Source organism: Chiloscyllium punctatum, chromosome 33 (assembly GCF_047496795.1).
Source record: "Chiloscyllium punctatum isolate Juve2018m chromosome 33, sChiPun1.3, whole genome shotgun sequence".
Classification (NCBI taxonomy): Eukaryota; Metazoa; Chordata; class Chondrichthyes; order Orectolobiformes; family Hemiscylliidae; genus Chiloscyllium; species Chiloscyllium punctatum.
The window spans coordinates 75,565,321-75,588,715 of NC_092771.1; the positions used below are offsets into that span (position 1 = coordinate 75,565,321).

The 23,395-nt window shown below is 45.8% G+C and overlaps 1 long non-coding RNA gene across 1 annotated transcript in view; it reads left to right on the forward strand.

Moving 5' to 3' along the window:
- The first annotated feature begins 271 nt into the window (after positions 1-271).
- Positions 272-23,395, forward strand: part of LOC140458624 (uncharacterized) — a 47,201-nt gene continuing 24,077 nt past the window's right edge. The window contains exons 1-2 of the long non-coding RNA XR_011953623.1: positions 272-343; positions 983-1,089. This is a non-coding gene — a long non-coding RNA (uncharacterized lncRNA). The remainder of the gene's footprint in view (positions 344-982; positions 1,090-23,395) is intronic.

Here is a 23,395-nt window from a genome sequence, read left to right on the forward strand (position 1 = left end):
ATGAATAAAGGAAATCTACTGCAGAGCTCACACAAAGGGAATTCTTACCCTCAGTCAACTCTCTCATCACACTACCCAACATATCAGCTAAAGCAGGACACACTGCACGTGCGAAAGCCAACAAAGGGACTCTGTGTGATTGATGTCGGCACCGGACCAATGGAAGGATAGTGGGCGGAGCTGGAAGACCTAGTGGGAGGAGCTGGAAGACCTAGTGGGTGGTTGGTCCTCCAACCAATCAAGTGAATGAAGGGCGGGGCTAATCTAAACCATGTGATCACCCTTGCGCGTGGCGCAGAGTTGCTGTAATGAATACTCGGAAGTAATGGAGAGAAAGGATACGGTAAGGAAAGAAATAAACAGGGAAATGTGAGAAAACTGTGTTGCTATGAATGGAGAGGTTTTATAAACAAATTGTGTACGTCGGAAAACACAAATTTGAACGCCCCAGTACCGTGTTTGCAGTAAATAGGGAATTGCCTCAGCGCGGCTGCAGACCTGAGTGAGCGCCGCCATCTTTATTCGGGACAATGACTCACTGGACACGTGCGCGGCCGCCATCTTTGTAGGGGGCAAGATGCAGCCAGGCGCATGTGCAGCTTTTCTCGAGTACAGAGTCATTGGGATCACAGCAGCCAATACTGCTCTGATTCACCTCAGGGCTCCCTCATAACCACTTTGTCAATATCTAACTTCCTCAGCCTCGAACCATGGGTGTATTGTTGTTCTGTTTAGTACTGTATTATTACTTGTATAGACCCTTTGTAAATGAGTTTTTCACTGCGGCCCAGCCCCTGACCATGTGCTGTTCTATTATCAGATTACTTTCTTCTTCAATATTTTTGATAGTCAAGAATTCTTTTTTTTCCAATAAGCGAGTGCATTTTCCTTCCATTTCTGATTATCAAATTCTGCACCATTTTCATTCCCTGTAATCTATTTTGCACTCCCTGAAACATCAAATGTGTTTCTCCTTCCACAGATACCAATGATTAATGCCAAAGCCCTGTTGCCTGTGGAGAGGGTGATGTTTAACTTTCTTGTACAGCTGCAGTTTGTGTGGTGGAGGTGCTTCCACAATATGGTTGGGTAAGAGACATTACAGATTATTCATTACAGCACATTGATTATTTGAAGATAATGTCCAAATCAAGAACAGTTTGTAGTTTTATTATCATGCTTATAATTTCACAAAAATACTATTGAGAGTTTTAGATATAAGGCCAGAGATGGAGATATTAGGTCAGGTGATCAAAAGCATTGCCAAAAAGCAGGTTTTGAGGGATGTCTTAAAGGTGGAAAGCAGACCTGTGAGGTTTTGTCTGCAAATTCCAGACCATGTTGCTTTAGCAACTGTAGAATCAGCCACACAGTTGAAGTAATGAATTAACAAATCGTTGGGAGTCTCATAGAAAATGGGTTATTGAGGTCTCAAAGGATATGTGGTGCAGGGAGCTAGGGATGATCACAGCCAGGAATCAAATCAAGAATGAGAATTTTAAATTGTTGTCGCTTATGATTATGAGCCTTTTGATGGATGAACATGTTTGGGGAGAAATGAGCACGTGGGCGATAGAGCTTTTATTTTTTCTTGAGATTACAGGGAGGTTGGATTTGGGAGGCTGGCCAGGAGTGTGTTTGGATAATTAAGTCTGGATATAACACACGATGTATGAGAGTTTCAGTATATGAGCTGAGATCAGGGTGGAATCAGCTAGAAATAGTGGTGTTGGAGTGGGACTGGGCTGTCACTCTCACCTCACCTCTGGGATTCAGCTTGTGAGAAACAAAGCTCACACACTTCAATAATTGCAGTCCGAGACAAAATCTGAATCAGCAGTGTCCTTTATTTTACACTTGCAAGTGGGTGAGATGTCCAGTGCCTATAAGGTAGAGGACATACACACACCAAATTCAATTCATACACAACATTTACATGATTTGATTTCTATTGTTTTACACTGCTCCCTCCCCTGTTTACATCCTCCATTTCCCTAAGACCGGCCCCCATTACCCCTGTTTATCTCTTGCCTTATCCAGCCTTGTCTGTGACAAAATGCTTATTTCTGGCCTCACAAGGCTGTTTGACCTCATCCCGCTCTAGGTCATTATTAGGCATATTCTTTCTTCATCATTATCTACCCCCTTCATCTGTGCCTTTCCTGAGGCCGTTCTGATCCCTATGACCCTTTTAATTGGGGTTTGTTCCTCTGTTTCTGTAAAAGTGGGAAACAGATGTTTATACCTACTGTTTGTACAGGCGTATCTAGCTTAACTTCATCCCCTCACAACATCTTATATATTTGCCCGTAATGTCTACTATTGTTTTACTGGCACATCTCATTCTGACATACAATTTTAGCTAAGACAAAAACAATTATATATTTCCTCCACATTGTTTCCATTCTTGTTGACTCAGCTCGTGGCTAAAACAATTACACACTGGTGTGAGTCCATTTTACTTTGTAAAATGGAATTGCAGAATTGCAGAAATAACATTAATTTACCTGTATCCCACAAGCTGGTTGTCAGGTTGTGAAACAGGGCGGTAACACAATGGGGAGCTGAGTGGCCATGGTGGAGCCTAAAATGAGTGTCGCTCAGCTGGCTGTTGCTGAGCAGCTGCTGCTTGGTAGCCCTGTTGATGAATACTTCCATCACGTTACTGCTGATCGAGTGTGGACTGACAGAGGGAAATTGCTTGGTTTAGATTTGCCCTGTGTTTTTGTGTTGAACATCCCTGGGTAATGTTCCACATTGTCAGTCAATGCCAGTGCTGGAGCGGTACTTGGCTTGGTGGGTGGCAAGTTCTGGAGCACAAGTTTTCAGTATTATTGCCAGAATGTTAGAAGGACCCATAGCCTTTACACTGCTTAACCATTTCTCGATATTATTCGAAATAAATTGAATTGGCTTAAAGCTCACATCTGTGACGTTAGGAACCACTGGAGAATGCTGAGATGGATCAAGCCACTTTGCATCTGGCTGAAAATTGCTGCAAATGCTGTCATCTTATCTTTTACATGGATGTATGAAACCCCTCCATCAGTAAGGGTGGGGATATCTGTAGTGCTTCCTGCAATGAGTTGTTTAATTGTCCATTACCATTCACAACTGGGTGTGGCAGAACTGCAGAGCTCTGATCTGATCCATTGATTGTTAGGATTACTTAGCTCTGTTGCTTGCTGCTGATGCTGTTTGATATGCAGATAGTCCTGCTTGGTAGCTTCACCAGGTTGGCACTTCATTTTTAGCTATGCCTGGTGCTGCTCATGGCATGCCGTCCTTTCCTGCCCACTGTGATGGGTGAGTGCGGGATGTACAAACCCATGAGATTACAGATTGTGCTGGAGTACCGTTCTGCTGCTGTTATTATTCCACAGTGCCTCAGAGAGATCTACTTTGAGTTCCTACATCTGTCCCATTTAGCACGGTGATAGTACCACTCGGCACAATGGAGGTTTTTCTCAACTTTAAGGTGAGGCTTTGTCTCCAAAAAGACTGTGGGATGGTCGATCTTTCCGATACTGTCTTCGACAGATGCATTTGCAGCTGGCAGATTCATACTGATAAGATCTAGTATGTTTTTCCCTCTTGCTGGTTCCGTTACCACCTGCTGCAAACCCAGTTGAGCAGCGATGTCCTTGAGGACCCGCCCAGCTCAGTCAGTAATCCTGCTGCTGAGCTACTCTTGGTAGAGGACATTGAAATCCTGTACCCAGAGGAGCCTTGTCACCATTTTATTGCCTCAGTGCTTCCTCCAAGTGTTGTTCAACATGGAGGAGCACTGATTCATCAGCTGTGGGAGCACGGTACGTGGTAATCAGCAGGAGCCATGAGACTTCCTGCTGTCCAAAGTCAATGCTGAGTACTCCCAGGGCAAATGGTTCCTGTGTGTACACCACTGTGCCATCACCTCTGCCTGGTCTGTACTGCCGGTGGGACAGGACATATCCAGAGATTTCAGGAGAAAGTGAAGACTGCAGATGCTGGAGATCAGAGTCCAGATTGTGGTGCTGGAAAAGCACAGCAGGTCAGGCTGATGAAGGGCTTAGGCTCGAAACGTCGATTCTCCTTCTCCTTGGATGCTGCCTGACCTGTTGTGCTTTTCCAGCACCACACTCTATCTAGGGATGGTGATGGTGGTGTCTGGCCATTATCTGTAAGGGATTACTCTGTGAGTATGACTATGTCAGGCTGTTCCTTGACTAGTCTGTGAGACAGCTCTCCACGTTTTGGCACAAAAAAGCCAGATGTTAGTGAGCAGGATGTTGCAGAGTCGAGAGGGCTGATTCTGTGGTTGTATTTCCTCATGCCTTGTTAGATGCCAAGCGGTCCATCCAGTTTCATTCCTTTGTTGAGACTTTGCAGTGATTAACACAGTGAGTAGCTTGTTGGGCGACTGTCACGTTGTGAGGATTGTTTTCGCCATTGACAATAGTTCCATGGAGATCAGGAAATTCCTAATTCGTTATTTTTTCTTGCATTCAGTTTCTACCATCTGCCAAGCTGGGATTCGAACAAGGACTTCAGTTGTACATTTTAATATTCTGGATAAAAGTTAAATATATTAGGTTTGTTCACTCATTTTAAATATCACTAACCCTGGTTTTGTTTCTTTGTAAAACACTGTCCATCATCATGTCTCCTTCATCCTTCCCTCCAACAACAAGAGCAAGGACCACATTGAGTTTCTCTGTCACTAAGACTGAGACAATCCGATCAGCTGCTTCTGCTGCTTCTCTCCCTCCCACTAGCCCACCGAGACAAACTGCCTCACATGGTGTTCCTGGTTTTTGTCCCAAACTCACATCTTTCTCCAGTCTCTTGTCAAGCCTTATCAGAGCTCACCTTGATCTTTTACTAGTCTCACTAAACTACAGACATTCCCAATCTGTTTCCTCCTCATCACTCCCCCTCCCCAATTCACAGGTATTGTTCCTTGTTCTGTCTGTCTGCCTTTTCTGGTTATGTCCTTCTCATCCACTCTGCAAAACAAACTAAAATTTGACCTCACTATCATTTGTAAATCCTGCTCCATCTCCACTCTCCCTTTCCTTTCTGAATTCCTTGTATTTGGTGTCCCTCAAGGATCTATCCTTGGTCCCTCCTGTTTCTCACCTACGCACTGCCAGGAGGTGACATCGTCCAAAAGAACAGTGTGAGGTTTCACATGTACACTGACGATGTCCAGCTCTCCCTTCCCACCATCCCTCTCCATTGCTCCACTGTTACTCAGTTATCAAACTGTTTATCACATCCCCACTACTCAATTAACTGCAATTTCCTCCAAGGAAACATTGTTATGGTTAAATCCGTTGCCTTCAGTTGCTATTACAAATTCCTTTCCCTTACTGCTGAGCCCGTCCCTCTCACTGGGTGCAGCCTGAGGCAGAACTAGACTCTTCACAACATTGCTGTCATATCTGTAACCCCAAGGTGACCTTCTGATCAGACATCTACGCAATCACAAACACCAGGATCCAATCTCTAAAATGTTGCTTGTCTCCACCTCACCCTAGCTCCATTGCAACTGAAACCCCATACCCGTGTCGGTGTTACCTTAAACTTGATGAATCTGAAATGAACCCTTGATTTCGTGACTGACCCAGAATCTGCTAGCTTTCAGTGTTTCCTGCAGAATTACCCCCCCCCCCCCCTCCTCTCAATACCTCTGTGGTGCAGCTTTCTACAGTTTCCACCATGTAAATAGCACTCTGTTCTCTTCTTATCCCCTCCAAAATGACCGACTTCACTTTTTCCCAAATTATACTCCATCTGACATCTTGTTGCCCCCTTCTCCTGTGCATCTCTCTCTCTTCACAATACTCTCAGAACTTTATAGTTATGCCTTTACTAGGAGTCCCCCCCCCCCTCCAGTTCTGCTAAACATTTACTGGGAGCACTGGCCAGTTGGGAAGCATGCAGAGTTGCTCTGTTTTTAGAGATACTCTGTGGGAGGAGCTTGCTGCCCATTGGTCAGAATGGAGACAACTTGCCCATCGAGCTGCATGAGCCTTTCACCCCCCATGTCTTATTGATGAGGCACAGCAGCAGCATGGAAGGAAAAAAAAGCAGCAAATGCTGGTCTCCACATCTCACTGACTCTTGGAATATTCAGTCCCATGTTTCAAAGATCTGCCCTGTTCAGTCACATGAAATTCCAAGGTGGAAACTCCTAGAAATCCACATAGATTTCCCCCTGAACCGACTGCTGACCTCCACAAGGGGTAATGTGTCCAGTCATCCTGGGCCAGGAGGAGGGGATGGTGCGAGTTTCTAACCTAAACTGACAGTGATGAATTTTATAAACTTGTATCACAGGATACTACAGGTGGACATTCAGATGGGTAATCTCAGTCATTGTAACACCTAACTCTGCTTTGAATTAGTCAATTCATCAGGACCTGGATATTTGCATTGTATGTGAGTATTGTATTCCATCTGAATCCCATTTGCTGCATAAAAGTTCTCCTTTGAATCTTCCCAAACCTTTAATGTGTGTCCTGTAATCCTTGTATAATGAGCTGATGGGTATAAGGTTTATTATTATAACGTGTAACTTTTCTAAACCCCTCTGTCACAGCTCCTCTCAACTGCCTTTGCTACAAGGAGAACACCTTAGTTTCCCCAAACCCCTGATTCCCCAATGTCTGTTTACTCTCTATAAGGCACACATCAGGATTTTGTTGGAACATTCTCCACTTGCCTGCATCAGTGCAGCCCTCAATACTATTAAAGAAAGTGAACTTCCTCCAGGACAAAGCACTGTGCCTGAGTGGTGTCCCATCCACCACCTTCAGCATTCCCTCTCCCCATCCCAGAGACACAGTGGCATCACTGTGTAAAAGGTAAAGGCAGCATTGTCCTACGAGACCATAGGGCTGCTCTCTCATTAGGGAGGAAACTGGAGCCCCTGGAAGAAACCCATGGAGACACTGGGAGAATGTGCAAGTCCCACAGAGGCAGTTGTCCAAAGCTGGAATCGAACCTGGGGTCCTGGCAGCAGTGCTAATCACTGAGCCACTGTCCCACCCTAAAATTGTAATCTGATTCACAACTACCACTTCCTCTGATAGTTTATTCCACACATAAACCATTGTCTGAACAAAAATTAAAAAAAATTCCTTTTTAAAGCCTTTTTAAGGCCTTTTTAAAGCCGTTCTGCTGTCACCTTAAAAGGTATGTACCCAGTCTTGAATCGCGTCCCTTCCTGGAAAGGACACCTGCTGTTCACGTTACTGATACCAACCCTCCATTATTTGAGAAACGTCTAATAAGGTCACTCCTCAGCCTCCTGCGCGCCAGTGAAAGAAGTCGCAGTCTATCCAGCCTCTGCGTATAATTCAAACTATCCATTCCCATCAACATCCTGGTAAATCTCTTCTGAATCCGCTGCAACTACATAATGTCCTCCCGATATCAGCATGACCAGAACTGGACACAGAATTCCAGAAAAGGCCTCCCCAGCATCCAGAATAACGTCCCAACTCTTGGACTCACAGGTCTGAGCAATGAAGGCAAGTGTGCTAAGCACTTTCTTTACCACCCTGTCTACATGTGACATGGACTTTAAAGACCCGAACCCCTCGGCCTCTTTGTTCCATATCACTACTCGAGGCCCTGTTTTAAATTAGTGGAAGTCTGCCCTTGTTTGTTTTATCAAGATATAATATTTTGCATTTATTCCAATCCAAAAATCCCAAAAAAACCCTGAGCATTAAAGACAGTAGGAGTATACTTAAGAGGGAAGTCAGGAGGGCAAAAAGGGGACATGAGATAGCTTTGGCAAATAGGGTTATGAATAATCCCAAGGGTGTTTATAAATATATTAAGAACAAAAGGGTAACTCGAGAGAGAATAGGGCTCCTCAAAGATCAGTAAGGTAGCCGATGTGTGGAGCAGCAGGAGATGGGAGAGATACTAACTGAATATTTTGCATCATTGTTTACTGTGGAGAAGGACATGGGCAATATAGAATGTGGGGAAATAGATGTCAACGTGTTAAATATGTCCATTTTACAGAGGAGGACATGCTGGGTGTCTTTTAAACCGTAAAGATTGGTTAATCCCCAGCACCTGATCAGGTGTACCCTAGAACTTTGTGGGAAGCTGGGAATGTGGTTGATGGGCCTCTTGCTGAGATATTTGTATCATCGATTATCACAGGTGAGATGCCAAAAGACTAGAGGTTGGTTAACGTGGTGCCGCTATTTCAGAAAGGTGGTAAGGACAAGCCAGGGGACGATCGATCGGTGAGCCTGACATTGATGCTGGGCAAGTTATTGGAGGGAATCCTGAGGAACAAGATGTGCATGTATTCTGAAAAGCAAGGACTGATTCGTGATAGTCAGCATGACTATGTGCGTGGGAAATCAAGTCTCACAAACTTGATTGAGTTATTTGAAGATGTATCAAAGAGGATTGACGAGGGTGCAGGAATAGGCCATTGTGCCCTTTGAGTCAGCACCACCATTCATTATGATCATGGCTGATCGTCCACAATTAGTATCCTGTTCCTGCCTTATCTCCGTAACACTTGATTCCATTATCTTTAACAGCTCTATCCATCTCTTTTTTGAAAGTATCCAGAGACTTGGCCTCCACTGCCTTCTGGGGCAGTGCACTCCATGTGTCCACTAGTCTCTGGGTGATGACATTTCTCCTCAACTCTGTTTTAAATGGCCTCTCCCTTATTTTTAAACTGTGTCCTCTGGTTCTGGACTCACCCATCCGTGGATACATGCTTCCTGCCTCCAGAGTGTCCAACCCTTTAATACTCTTGTAGGTCTCTGTCAGATCCTCTCTCATTCTTCTAAACTCAAGTGTATACAAGCTGAGTCCCTCCAATCTTTCAACATATGATCATTCCGGGAATCGACCTTGTGACCCTACCCAACACTCCCTCAATAGCCACAATGCTCTTCCTCAAATGTGGAGACCAAAACTGCACACAATACTCCAGGTGCGGTCTTACCAGGGCCCTGTACAGCTGCAGAAGGACCTCTTTGCTCCTATACTCAATTCCTCTTGGTATGAGGGCCAGTATGCAGTGAGCTTTCTTCACTACCTGCTGTACCTGCATGCTGGCTTTCATTGACTGATGTACAAGAATACCTAGATCTCGTTGTACTTCCCCTTTACCAAACTTGACTTCTTTTAGATAGTAATCTGCCTTCCTGTTCGTACTTCCAAAGTGGATAACCATACATTTATCCACATTAAACTGCATCTGCTATGCATCCGTCCACTCACCTTGCCTATTCTCATAACATCCTCCTCAAATTTCACCCTGCCACCCAGCTTTGTGTCATCAGCAAATTTGCGAATATTACTTTTAATATGTTCATCTATATTATTACTGTATATTGTAAACTGCTGCGGTCCCAGCACCGAACCTTGTGGTACCCCACTAGTCACTGCCTGCCATTCCGACAGGAAGCGTTTATCACTACTCTTTGCTTCCTGTCAGCAAGCCAATTTTCAATCCAAGTCAGTATATTCCCCTTTGTAAATCCATGCTGACTCTGACGAATCCTATTACTGTTATCCAAATGAGCCTTAATTTCATCTTTTATAATTGACTCCAGCATCTTCCTCACCACTGACATCAGGCTAACCGGTCTATAATTCCTTGTTTTCTCTCTCCCACCTTTCTTGAAAAGTGGGACAACATTAGCCACCCTCCAATCTGACTCCAATCCTGATTCTGTGTCTCCCCTTTCGCAAGGGCCTGAATATCATCCCTCACCAACAGGGCCATCCCACCCCCTCTGCCCATCAGTCTGTCCTTTTGATAGCACTGCACTGCATTTAATTCAATGCAAGAGGTTTGACAGGGAAAGCAGATGAGCTTAAGATATGGTTTTGAACATGGGACTGGGATATACTAGGTATTACAGAAATGTGGCTAGGTTGGACAGGACAGGACAGGGAGCTTAATGTTCCAGGGAATAGATGTAAGAGGAAGGATAGATAAGAGAGAAGGTGGAATGGTGTTTTTGGTTAGGGATAACATTATTGTTGTGCTTAGGGAGGATATTCATGGGAGTTCGCCTGGTGAACTTACTTGGGTGGAACTGGGAAATAAGAGCAGGATGATCACCTTATTGAGGTTGTCTGTGTGGGTTTCGTCCGGGTGCTCTGGTTTCCTCCCACAGTCCAAAGATGTGCAGGTTGGGTGGATAATCCAGGCTGAATTGTCCATATTGTTCAGGGATGTGCAGGTTGGGTGGATTGGCCATGTGAAATTGCCTACAGTGTTCAGGGATGTACAGGCTAGGGAGATTGGCCATGGGAAATGCAGCATTACAGGGGTAAGGTAGGAGGCTCTGAGGGTCAGTGTGGATTTGATGGGCCGAATGGTCTGATTCCACACTTGGGATTCACTGACGATAATTCTACTAGTTTTAAAATAGTTACAGAAAATAATAGACCAGATCTAAAAGTTGTTGTTCAAAATTGGACAATGATGAATTATGACGGCACAAGGCAAGAACTTTCAATATTTCTTTACAACCTCCAGGTAAAGGGATGGCTGGAAGGTGGGAACATAAGAACAGAAGGAATAGGAGCAGGAGTAGGCCATCTGGCCCCTCAAGCCTGCTCTGCCATTCAATAAGATCAGAGCTGATCTTTTCATGGCCTCACTCCACTTTCCTGCTCTCCCACCATAATCCTTAATTCCTTTCCTGTTCACAAATCTACCTTTTGACCTTACGATAGTCAAGTTGATAACGTCAACTGCTACACTCAGCAGGAAATTCCACAGGTTCATAACCCTTTAGATGAAGATGTTCCTCCTCAACTCTGTCCTAAATCAGATACCCCCTTATTTTGACGCTATGCTCTCTAGTTTGACCCGCCCCCCCCAATGGAAATAACCTCCCTGCATCTATTTTATCTATTCCCTTCTTAATTTTATTATTTCCAATACAACCTCCCATTCTTCTAAATTCCAACAAGTATAGTCCCAGTCTATTCAGTCCCTCCACATACACCAACCCTCTCAACTCCCGACTCAAGCTAGTGACCCTCCTCTGCACCACCTCCAGTGTCAGTACATCCTTGCTGAAGTAAGGAGATCAAACCTGTACACAGTACTCCGGGTGTGGCCTCACCAGCAAGCTGTACAGCTGCAGCATAACCATCGCTCTAGCATGGAAGGTCAATAGCCCCTTCACCATCTCTTTTAGTCGCTGGGATGCATTCCATCACGGCCAGGAGACCCATATACTTTTGGGCTGTTATCTTTCCCAATACTATCTCTTTACTGAGAATGACTGTTTCCATGTCCTCATCTGCCATTGACTCCATAGGCCTGTGGAAATGATACAACAAGAGTCCATAGACAGTATGTTCCTGTTAAGGCCAAGTCTGGTGGGTGTAGAGAATGCTGTGTGTCGAGAGAAATTGAACCTCTGGTCAAAAAGATGGAGGGGTATGGCAGGTACAGACAGTTGGGTTTGAGTGGATCCCTCGGAGTATAGGGGCAGTAGGAGTACACTTGAGGGAAAACAGGAGGGCAAAAAGGATACATGAGATAGCTTTGGGGGAAAGAGGTTTAAGGACAATCCAAAGAGATTCTACAAAACACTAAGGACAAAAGAGTAACCAGACAGAGAATGGGGACCCTCAAAGATCAACATGGCTGTCTGTGGAACCACAGAAGATGGGAGAGATACTATCCGAGGATTTCATGTCAGTTTTTACTGAAAGAGGATATGGAAGCTAGAGACTTTGGAGAAATAAATAGTAATAACTTGACAACTGTCCACATTACAGAGGAGGTTGTACTGGATGTCTTATACATAAAACTGAGTAAATCTGTGGGACCTGATCGGGTGTATCCCAAATATTTGTGGGAAGTTAGGGAAGTGATTGCCGGGCCCCTCGCTCAGATATTTCTATCACCGATAGCCACAGGTGAGGTGCTGCAAGACAGGTGCCATTATTTGAGAAAGGTGATGAGTAAAGGCCAGGGACCAATCCACTGGTGAGCCTGAGGTTAGTGGCAGACAAGGTGTTGGAAGGAATTCTGAAGGACAGGTTTATATGTAATTGGAAAGGCAAGAAGTGATTAGGGATAGTCAGCATGGCTTTGTACATACATCACTAACTTGGACTTCAGAAAGACATTCGAAAAGGTTCCACATAACAGACTGGTTAGCAAGTTAGACACCTTAGGATAGAGAGAGAACCAGCTATTTGTATACTAATTGGCTGGAAGGTTGGAAACTGAGGATAGTGCTTTTCGAACTGGAGGCCTGTGATGAGCAATATGGTTTAAGGATCGGTGCTGGGTCCACTGCTTGTCATCAATTATATCAATGATTTCTATGTGAATATATGAGATATAGTTAGTGGGTTTACAGTAGACATCAAAATTGGAGGTGCACTGGACAGCAAAGAAGGTTACCTCAGATTACAATGAGACTTCAATCAAATGGGCTGAGGATTGTCAGATCGAGTTTATTTCAGGTAAATGTGAGGTGCTCCATTTTGGAAAAACACATGAGGGCAGGAATTATACACTTAATGGGAAGGTCCTGGCGGAATGTTGCTAAACAAAGAGATCTTGGAGTGCAGGTTCATAATTCCTTGAAAGTGGAATCATAGGCAGGGTAGTGAAGAAGGTGTTTGGTGTACTTGCCTTTACTGGTCAGTGCATTGAGTAGTGAAGTTGGGACATCATTTTGCGGCTGCACAGCACATTGATTCAGCCACTTCTGGAATTCTGCTTTCAGTCCTGGTCTCTCTGCTATCGGAATGATATTGTGAAATTCAAAGGGTTCAGAAAAGATCTGCAAAGATGTTGCCAGGGTTGAGGGTTTGAGCTATGTTGGTAGAGGGTGAATAGGCTGGGGTTGTTTTCCCTGGAGCATCAGATACAATTGTGTGGGGCATGGATAGGGTGAAATCCCAGGGTCTTATTCCCAGGATATGTGAGTCCAAAGCTTGGGGCACAGGTTTCAGGTGTGAGGGAAAACATTTAAAAGAGATCTAAGGGGCAATTTTTCCAGCTGAACATGGTATGTGTATGGAATGAGCTGCCAGAGGAAGTGTGGAAGCTGGTACAATTACCCAATTATGCCTTTGAGATGTTGTATGTGATTAGCAAAAGTTTGGAAGGATATAGGCCAAGAGCTGGCATATAGGATGAGATTAATTTAGGACATCTGGTCAGCATGGACAAGTTAGATCGAAGGGTCTGTTTCTCTGCTGTACATCTTTATGGCACTACAAAAATTAATATGGGTTTCTCTTTTATGGAGAGTTATCAGAAAGTCAGATAATTTTCCTCGGAGCTGAGAAGGTTAGGCAGTGATTTCGACCAGGATCAGATTTGTTTCCATGGTATTTAATTTACAGAGAGACAGGGAGAAATTATTAACGTCACAATTTTTAGTAACTGCCTTCAGGTAACTGGCAAATAATGCAGGTTAAATATGTGAGGATTATTTTACTCACTAAGTTCTGAGCATCTGGAACAGTTTGACCGACAGCTGCATGCAGATTCAGTAGTTATTGTCAAAACAAATTTGGAAATTAACTTGTTTAAGGAAGGATTTGGAGGGCTACAGACAAATGGGAGGTGAGTTGGGATAGACTGGCACCATCTCCAGAGCGAGAGAGTACAGCCCCAATGGGCTGAACAGCCCCAAACCCCTGTGCTCTGTGTTACTGCCCATTCACTGTGAATAGAACATAGATAGAACATAGAACAATACAGCACAGAACAGGCCCTTCGGCCCACGATGTTGTGCCGCACTTCTATCCTAGATTAAGCACCCATCCATGTACCTATCCAAATGCCACTTAAAGGTCGCCAATGATTCTGACTCTACCACTCCCTCGGGCAGCGCATTCCATGCCCCCACCACTCTCTGGGTAAAGAACCCACCCCTGACATCTCCCCTATACCTTCCACCCTTCACCTTAAATTTATGTCCCCTTGTAACACTCTGTTGTACCCGGGGAAAAAGTTTCTGACTGTCTACTCTATCTATTCCTCTGATCATCTTATAAACCTCTATCAAGTCACCCCTCATCCTTCGCCGTTCCAACGAGAAAAGGCCGAGAACTCTCAACCTATCCTCGTACGACCTACTCTCCATTCCAGGCAACATCCTGGTAAATCTTCTCTGCACCCTCTCCAAAGCTTCCACATCTTTCCTAAAGTGAGGCGACCAGAACTGCACACAGTACTCCAAATGTGGCCTAACCAAAGTCCTGTACAGCTGCAACATCACCTCACGACTCTTGAATTCAATCCCTCTGCTAATGAACGATAATACTCCATAGGCCTTCTTACAAACTCTATCCACCTGAGTGGCAACCTTCAAAGATCTATGTACATAGACCCCAAGATCCCTCTGTTCCTCCACCTGACCAAGAACCCTACCATTAACCCTGTATTCCGCATTCTTATTTGTTCTTCCAAAATGGACACCTCACACTTGGCAGGGTTGAACTCCATCTGCCACTCCTCAGCCCAGCTCTGCATCATATCTAAGTCCCTCTGCAGCCGACAACAGCCCTCCTCACTGTCCACAACTCCACCTATCTTTGTATCATCTGCAAATTTACTGACCCACCCTTCGACTCCCTCCTCTAAGTCATTAATAAAAATTACAAACAGCAGAGGACCCAGAACTGATCCCTGCGGAACTCCACTTGTAACTGGACTCCATGCTGAATATTTACCATCTACCACCACTCTCTGACTTCGACCGGTTAGCCAGTTTTCTATCCAATTGGCCAAATTTCCCTCTATCCCATGCCTCCTGACTTTCCGCATAAGCCTACCATGGGGAACCTTATCAAATGCCTTACTAAAATCCATGTACACTACATCCACTGCTCTACCCTCATCCACATGCTTGGTCACCTCCTCGAAGAATTCAATAAGACTTGTAAGGCAAGACCTACCCTTCACAAATCCGTGCTGGCTGTCCCTAATCAAGCAGTGTCTTTCCAGATAGTCGTAAATCCTATCCCTCAGTACCCTTTCCATTACTTTGCCTACCACAGAAGTAAGACTAACTGCCCTGTAATTCCCGGGGTTATCCCTATTCCCTTTTTTGAACAGGGGCACAACATTCGCTACTCTCCAGTCCCCTGGTACCACCCCAGTTGCCAGTGAAGACGAGAAGATCATTGCCAACGGTACTGCAATTTCCTCTCTTGCTTCCCACATAATCCTAGGATATATCCCGTCAGGCCCGGGGGACTTGTCTATCCTCAAGTTGTTCAAAATGTCCAACACATCTTCCTTCCTAACAGGTATCTCTTCTAGCTTATCAGTCCGTTTCACACTCTCCTCTTCAACAATACGGTCCCTCTCGTTCGTAAATACTGAAGAGAAGTACTTGTTCAAGACCTCTCCTATCTCTTCCGACTCAATACACAGTCTCCCACCACTGTCCTTGATCGGACCTACCCTCGTTCTCGTCATTCTCAGGTTTCTCACATACGCATAGAATGCCTTGGGGTTATCCTTGATCCTATCCGCCAAGGATTTTTCATGCCCTCTCTTAGCTCTCCTAATCCCTTTCTTCAGGTCCCTTCTGGCTATCCTGTATCCCTCCACTGCTCTGTCTGAACCTTGTTTCCTCAACCTTATGTAAGCCTCCTTCTTCCTCTTTACTAGACATTCAACCTCCCTCGTCAACCAAGGCTCCCTCACACGACCATTTCTTTCCTGCCTGATCGGTACATACATATCAAGGACACGTCGTATCTGCTCCTTGAAAAAGTCCCACATTTCCACCACATCCTTCCCTGACAGCCTATGCTCCCAACGTATGCTCCTCAAATCCTGTCTTACAGCATCGTAATTTCCCTTCCCCCAATTGTAAAAACTTCCTTGTTGTGCGCACCTATCTCTCTCCATAACCAAGGTGAAAGTCACAGAATTGTGGTCGCCATCACCAAAATGTTCACCCACTAACAAGCCCACCACTTGTCCCGGTTCGTTACCGAGTACCAAATCCAATATGGCCTCCCCTCTGGTTGGCCAATCTACATACTGCGTTAGAAAAGCTTCCTGGACACACTGTACAAACACCGCCCCATCCAATCTACTTGATCTAAAGAGCTTCCAATCAATATTTGGGAAGTTGAAGTCGCCCATGACTACGACCCTGTGGCTTCTGCACCTTTCCAAAATCTGTTTCCCAATCTGTTTCTCCACATCTCTGCTGCTATTGGGGGGCCTATAATAAACACCCAACAAGGTGACTGCACCTTTCCTATTTCTGACTTCAGCCCATACTACCTCCAGAGCAGATCCCCCTCAAACTTCCTTTCTGCAGCCGTTATACCATTTCTAATTAGCAATACCACCCCCCCCCTCCTTTTTTACCACCCTCCCTAATCTTACTGAAACATCTGTAACCAGGAACCTCCAACAGCCATTCCTGTCCCTCATCTATCCATGTTTCCGTGATGGCCACAACATCGTAGTCCCAGGTACCGATCCACGCCTTAAGTTCACCCACCTTATTTTTGATACTCCTTGCATTAAAGTATACGCACTTCAGCCCATCTTTGTGTCCGCAAGTAGTCCCTGTCAGTGCTACCTTCTCCACAGCCTCCCTACAGTCTTGGACATCCTGACACACAGCTAGCTTACTTGCTGGACTACAAGTCCGGATCCCATCCCCCTGCCAAATTAGTTTAAACCCCCCCGAAGATGAATGATGAAGCTCATCCTAGGGCAGGGTCATAGAGACATACAGCATAGAATTAGATCCTTTGGTCGAACTGGTCCATGCCGACCAGATATCCCAACCTAATCTAGTCCCATTTGCCAACACTTGGCACATATCCCTCTATACCCTTCCTATTCACATACCCATCCAGATGCCAAATGGTGTAATTGTACCAGCCTTCATTACTTCCCTGAACAGAAGATTCCATACATACACCCATCTCAGTGTGAAAAAAGTTGCCTTTTGTGTCCCTTTTAAATCTTTCCCCTCTGCCCTTAAACCTAAACCTCCTCGTTCTAGACTCCCCCACCTGAGGGAAAAGACCTTGTCTATTTTTCCCATCCAAACTCATGATTTTATAAAGCTCTATGAGGTCACCCCTCAGCAACCGATGCTCTTGGGAGGAGCCCACTCATGTCACAATGGGGCCTGGGTGATTGACAGCAGCTTCAGACCAATAGGAGCATTGGCGTGATCCTCCAGCCAATGGGAGTGAATTGTGGTGGGTCCAGCCGGCCAACACGTGGCTATGTGCTGTGCAGGTGCAGTGTCACGGTGAGGGGGAGAGACTGCAAAGTCTGGGGAAGAAATGGAGCTGTTGTGGACTGGGAGGGTTTATAAACGCATGGTTTTAGGCTGCTAGACTTGAATTAGAAATTCCTGGTAAATTAGAACCAAAAGAACTGCGGATGCTGTAAATCTCACAAGAACCAAAAGGTAAAGCACAGCAGGTCTGGCAGCATCTGTGAAGAGAAATCAGCGTTAACATTTTGGATCTGCTGACCCTTCCTCAGAACTGATGTTACTGAAAAGAAATGTGGGTTTATATGGAGAAGGTAGGGGTTAAGGAGTAAATGATAGGTGGGGATAGAGTCCAAAGAGATGGGAGCAGTTGGACAAAGGAGTGGATAACGATCTGACTGGGGGAGGGTGAACAGCTGTTTATGGGGACTGTTAGTGACTAACCATAGGTAATGTGTAATAGTAGGCTGTAGTAACAAGGCCTGGTATGTGGGGTAAGAGGCTAGAGCGCTAGGACATTGGAGAGTTCAGGACCTAAAATAATTGAATTTGATACTGGGGCTAGAGGGGTGCAGGGTCCCCATGTAGAAGATGAGGCGTTGTTCTTCCAGCTTGCGTTAACGTGTGGTGCTGGAAAAGCACAGCAGGTCAGGTAGCATCCCAGGAGCAAGAGAATCGACGTTTTGGGCATATTCCTTTCATCAGGAATGCCAGCATTGGGGGTCGGGGAGAGAGGAGGGGTGTAAGAGGGTTGAGAGATAAGAGGGATGTGTGGGGTTGGTGGGAAGGGAGCAAGGGAGGCAATAGGTAGATGTAGGTGGAGGGTAATGGAGAGAGGGTGGAGTGGATAATTGGAAAGGAAGTTGGACAGGTGGGACAGTTCAAGAGGGTGGTGTCGAGTTGGAGGGTTGGATCTGGGATAAGGTAGGGGGGGAGAGGAGATGAAGAAACCTTGATTCTGTGGTTAAAGGGTCCCAATGTGGAAGATGAGGTTTTCTTCCTCGAGGTGTTGGGTGGCTGGGATTTGGTGGTGGAGGTGGCCCAGGACTTGCATGTCCTTGGCGGAGTGAGTAGGGAAGTTGAAGTGGTCGGCCACAGGATGGTGGGGTTGGTTGGTGCATGTGTCCCAGAAATGTTCCCTGAAACATTCCGCAAGTTGGTGTCCTGACTCCCCAGTGGAGAGGAGACCACATCGAAAGCAAAGGCCATAATAGGTGGGATGTTTGGATGTGCAGGAAAATCACTGCTGGATGTGGAAGGGTCCTTTGGAAGTGAGGGAGGAGGTGTGGTCACAGGTTTTACACCTCTTGCTTTGACATGTGAAGGTGCTGGGAGTGGAGGGTGGATGGATCTGACTAGGAATTCACAGGGAATCATCTCTGTGGAATGCTGAAAGGAATGGAGAGGGAAATAGATCTGGTGGGATCTGATTGTAGGTGGTGGAAATGGTGGAGGCTGATGCGTTGTGTCTGGGTGGAAGGTGAGAACTGGGGGATTCTGTACTTGTTGCAGTTGGAGAGGTGTGGTTCAATGGCAGATGTGTGGCAGGTGGTGGAGATACACTGGAGAGTATTGTTGACCACACGGGAGGGGAAATTGCAATCCTTGAAATATGGGGGCGTTTTGGTATGTTCTGGAGTGTTCTGCCAGCTTGCATCAAGCTTCACTGGAACACTGCAGTAAGCATGAGACAGAGATGTTGGCCAGGGAACAGACTCGTGTGTTAAAGTGACAGGCAGCTGGAAGCTCGGGGTCTGTTTTGCAGCAGAACGTAGATCATCAGCCACCATTTCCAGCACCTCACTGAGATGCTGCCAGACACAGGTTCCTGTCCCCTCCATTAACAGCTATGCACCCTCCCCGCCAGATTGTTATCCACTCATTTGTCTTTCCAAATGTTCCTGTGTCTCTTTGGGCTCTGTCCTCATCTATTATTTACTCTTTATACCCCTATTTCCTGCAGTCCAAAGGTATGCAGGTTAGGTGAATTGGCCCAGCTAAATTTCTCGTAGTGTTCAGGGATGTATAGGTTAGGTGCATTCGTCAGGAGAAATGTAGAATGATAGGGTCGGGGAATGGGTTGAGAAACTCTTCAGAGGGTGGGTGTGGACTTGCTGGGCCGAATGGCCTGTTTCCACACTGTAGGGATTCTAATTTTCCCAGCTGCCGTCGGCTCTGAGGAAGGGTCACTGGACCTAGAATGACCCTTGGTGTGTATAGGAGGAGGAAACGGGAAAGGGGAGTTGGGTCCAGTTTAGACTGGGAGGGTTTAATTACTCTCTGAACAGGTAGTTAGGCCTGAATTAGAAACTCTTGGTCCCACGTTTACAGCAAATGGGAAAATGGCTGTGGCCCTCAGGTCCTGGGTTATGGTCGCCATCTTTATTTGGGGCAAGGTCCAGCGAGGCACATGGACATGTCCTCTTTCTGGGTGGGGGAGGGGTGATTGAAAGCGGAGCATTTATACATCAAGCACATACCAAGAGAATTTTTGCCTTTACTGTTCAGTCTGCACTGACTGTGAGTTTTGTTTTGTGAATTCATTTTATAGGATATTAATTGAGAATAATTGAGACAGAGATCTCAAAAGCAATTTTCTATCATCAGCAGGGTCATCAGGATCTGAATACCATTGACATTTAACTGTGGAAGGAGACAGGTGTGTCTGTTCTGTCTGTGGGAAAGTATCTTTTTTTCAAGCAAAAGGCAGCACGGATGGCACGGTGGCACAGTGGTTAGCACTGCTGCCTCACAGCGCCAGAGACCTGGGTTCAATTCCCGCCTCGGGCGACTGACTGCGTGGAGTTTGCACATTCTCCCCGTGTCTGCATGGGTTTCCTCCCACAGTCCCAAGATGTTACAGGTCAGGTAAATTGCCCATAGTGTTAGGTAAGGGCTAAATGGATGGGTGGGTTGAAATTCACATGATCTCAATGGGAACAGGCAAGTTGTAAGCAATACCTGCTGAGTTTTCTTTTAAAACAGATTTTAAAGTATAAAATGTCAGCTTAAGTAAAGATTGGTGCTATCGATTATAATGGAAATGTCTGAAGAGAAGGAAGATTGCTAGCTCATTTAGATTCTCCTAATGGGAGTAACTAACTGAAACTAGAGAGACATTGTGACAGGAGACCTTAGACCAGTGGTGTGCTCCTCCTGCACAATGTGCGAAATAAGGGACACTTCCAGTGTCCGTGACGGCTATGTGTGCAGGAAGTGTGTCCATCTGCAGCTACTGGGAACTGTTTTTCAGACCTGGAGCTGAGAGTGAACTCACTGTGGAGCAATACTGAGAATGTTATGGACAGCACGTTTAGTGAGTTAGTCCCCCTGCAGGTGAGGGTTACACAGGCAGAAAGGGAATGGGTGAACATCAGATCAAGTAAATGGTCAGGAAGGAAGTGCAGAACTCCCCACTGATCGTTCCCCTTTTCAAACAGATATTGTGCACCGCTTGGGATTCTATAAGGGGGGAGCAGGTGGGGTGGACTCTCAGGGGAAATCAGCAACAGCCAGGTTCATGACACCACAGATAGCTCCGCTGCACAGAACGGGAGGAGGGAGAATGGCAGAGCTATCGTGACAGGGGATCCAGTAGTCAGGGTCAGAGACAGGCGTGTCTGTGCCCACAGACATGAATCCAGGACAGTGGAATTGAACCCAGGTCCATTTATTGATAAATGCACAGACCAATAAAGGTTAGCATCCCAAATGCAACCTTCAGCACTTGCCCTGAAGCTCTACTTTCCAGGGTTTGTGCACTTGTTCTGAGCCCTTCAAAGGGATTGAAGGTGATAGGGAGAAAACAGGAACAGAGTTGTGTTGTAGATCTACAAAATAACAGCCACCCTCCCGTCTTGGTCTCTCCCCTCTGACTCCCACCCCCATCATGCCTCCTCCCCACTACAGGGAAAAGACCTTGTGTATTTACCCTATCCGTGTCCCTACTGATTTTATAAACCTCTATAAGGTCACCCATCGGCATCTGACGCTCCAGGGAAAACAGTGTATTCGGCCTCTACCTGTAGCTCACATCCTCCAACCCTGGCAACATGCTTGCAATACTTTTCTGACCCCTTTCAAGTTTCACAATATTGTTTTGATAGGAAGGAGACCAGAATTGCACGCAATACTCCAAGCGTGACCTAACCAATGTCCTGTAGAGCTGCAATATGACCTACCAACTCCTATACTCAGTGCTCTGACCAATAAAGGAAAGCATACGAAACACCTTCGCTATCCTATCTACCTGCGATTCCACTTTCAAGGAGTTATGAACCTGCACTCTAAGGTCTCTTTGTTCAGCAGCACTCCCGAGGACATTACCATTCAGTGTATATACCCTGCTAATATTTGCTTTTCCAAAATGTAGCACCTCCCATTTATCTAAATTAAACTCCATCTGCCAGTCCTCAGCACATTCAACCATCTGATCAAGATCCAGTTATAATCTGAGGTAATCCTCTTCACTGTCCACTACACCTCCAATTTTGGTGTCATCTTACTAACATTACTTCCTATATTCACATCCAAATCATTTATATAAATTATGAAAATTAGTGGATCCAGCACCGATCCTTTGTGACACCCCACTGGTCACAGGTCTCCAATCCGAAAAGCAAACTTCCACCACTACCCTCCTGTCTTCTACCTTAGAGCCAGTTTTTTTTATCCAAATGGCTAGTTCTCTCTGTATTCCATGAGATCTAACCTTGCTAACCAGACTCCCACGGGGAACCTTGTTGAACCCCTCACTGAAGTCCATGTAGATCATTTCCACCACTTTGCCCTCATCAATCCTCTTTGTTGTTACTTCAAAAAAATCGGCTCAAGTTCATGAGACGTGATTTCTCACACACAAAGCCATTATTAATATCCCGGACTTAACTCTGTACATTGGGGTCTGTGTTAATATTCTGGATAAAGTTCCCGTACACCAGCTTTGTGTTGTTGACTGTGTACTGGGTCTTGTTAATATCACCAACACAGGTGAGTTCCATTTGAAAGGCAGTCCCTATATCCCTAATCCCCCTCCCACCTGCTCTGTCTCCTCCATCCCCACCATAGACAGTAAGTGGGAGGAGCTCATGGAGTTTCAATGTGAGTGAGATTGAGACAATCTTCCCTTCTTTCCACTAGCCCACCAAGAAATGGTGGTAGTGTCCTTACCTCTGGACCAGGAGGATCAGGCTCAGAGTTGAGTAACAGCATCTTTGAAGAGGCTGATTAGTAAACCTGCCCAAGCCTCCAGGCCATACTGTCTCCCAGCTGTCCCTGCCTGAGTCTCCAAACAGAACCATCCTGTCGTTTCTCTCCTGTCAGACTCTCCCATTACTCAGTTTGTCCAGGATCCCGTCCTGCTGCTGCACTGGTCCTGTCCCTCACTGACCTGTCCATCCCCCAGTGTCCTCCACATTCATTCATTGTTTACAATCCCATTGTCCCAGTGCTGCAGCCCCGCCCCCTCCACTCTATTGGGCACAGCTGCTGTCAATCACCCAGGATCCTGTGTGATCTGGAGCATGCTCTGTAGGAGGGGAGACCAGTTTACGGGCGCAGTGCTGGCCAATTGTTGATGTATGTGCAGTATGGGTCAGTGCCAAGGAGGGAGGCTGTGGCTGTGTGGGATTAATCTGTCATTGGCTGCTCCCTCCCTTCCTCCCTCTGAGAACAGGACCCAGGGGAATGGTCCCTGCCCTGGTATCGTGACAAATGGTCGGCGTATCTGTGGGGGGAGCATTTTGCGGAAAGTTATCAGAACTCGGGTGAAGATTCAGGAATGTTATGGAAAGGAACAAAGGTGGGCCTGCAATTAAAGTTCTAATTTGATTCATTTTAGTTCAACTAGATATGATTTGTCCAGTGTGTGCAGGATGGTTCTCATCAGAGGGTCAGTTTGGGGAAAATAAATAAGAGGTTCCAGATTGGGGAAAAAAATCAGTTTGGGTCTGACCAGGAAGGAAACCCTGCAAGGTGGACGGAGGATTCACCAACACCCAGGAGGCTCTGAGTCAGAGTAATAGACTTCATTAGATTAGATTTCCTGCAGTGTGGAAACAGGCCCTTCGGCCCAGCCAGTCAACATCGACCCTCGGAAGTGTAGCACCCCCAGACCCATTCCCCCTGACTAATGCATCTAACACTATGGGCAATTTAGC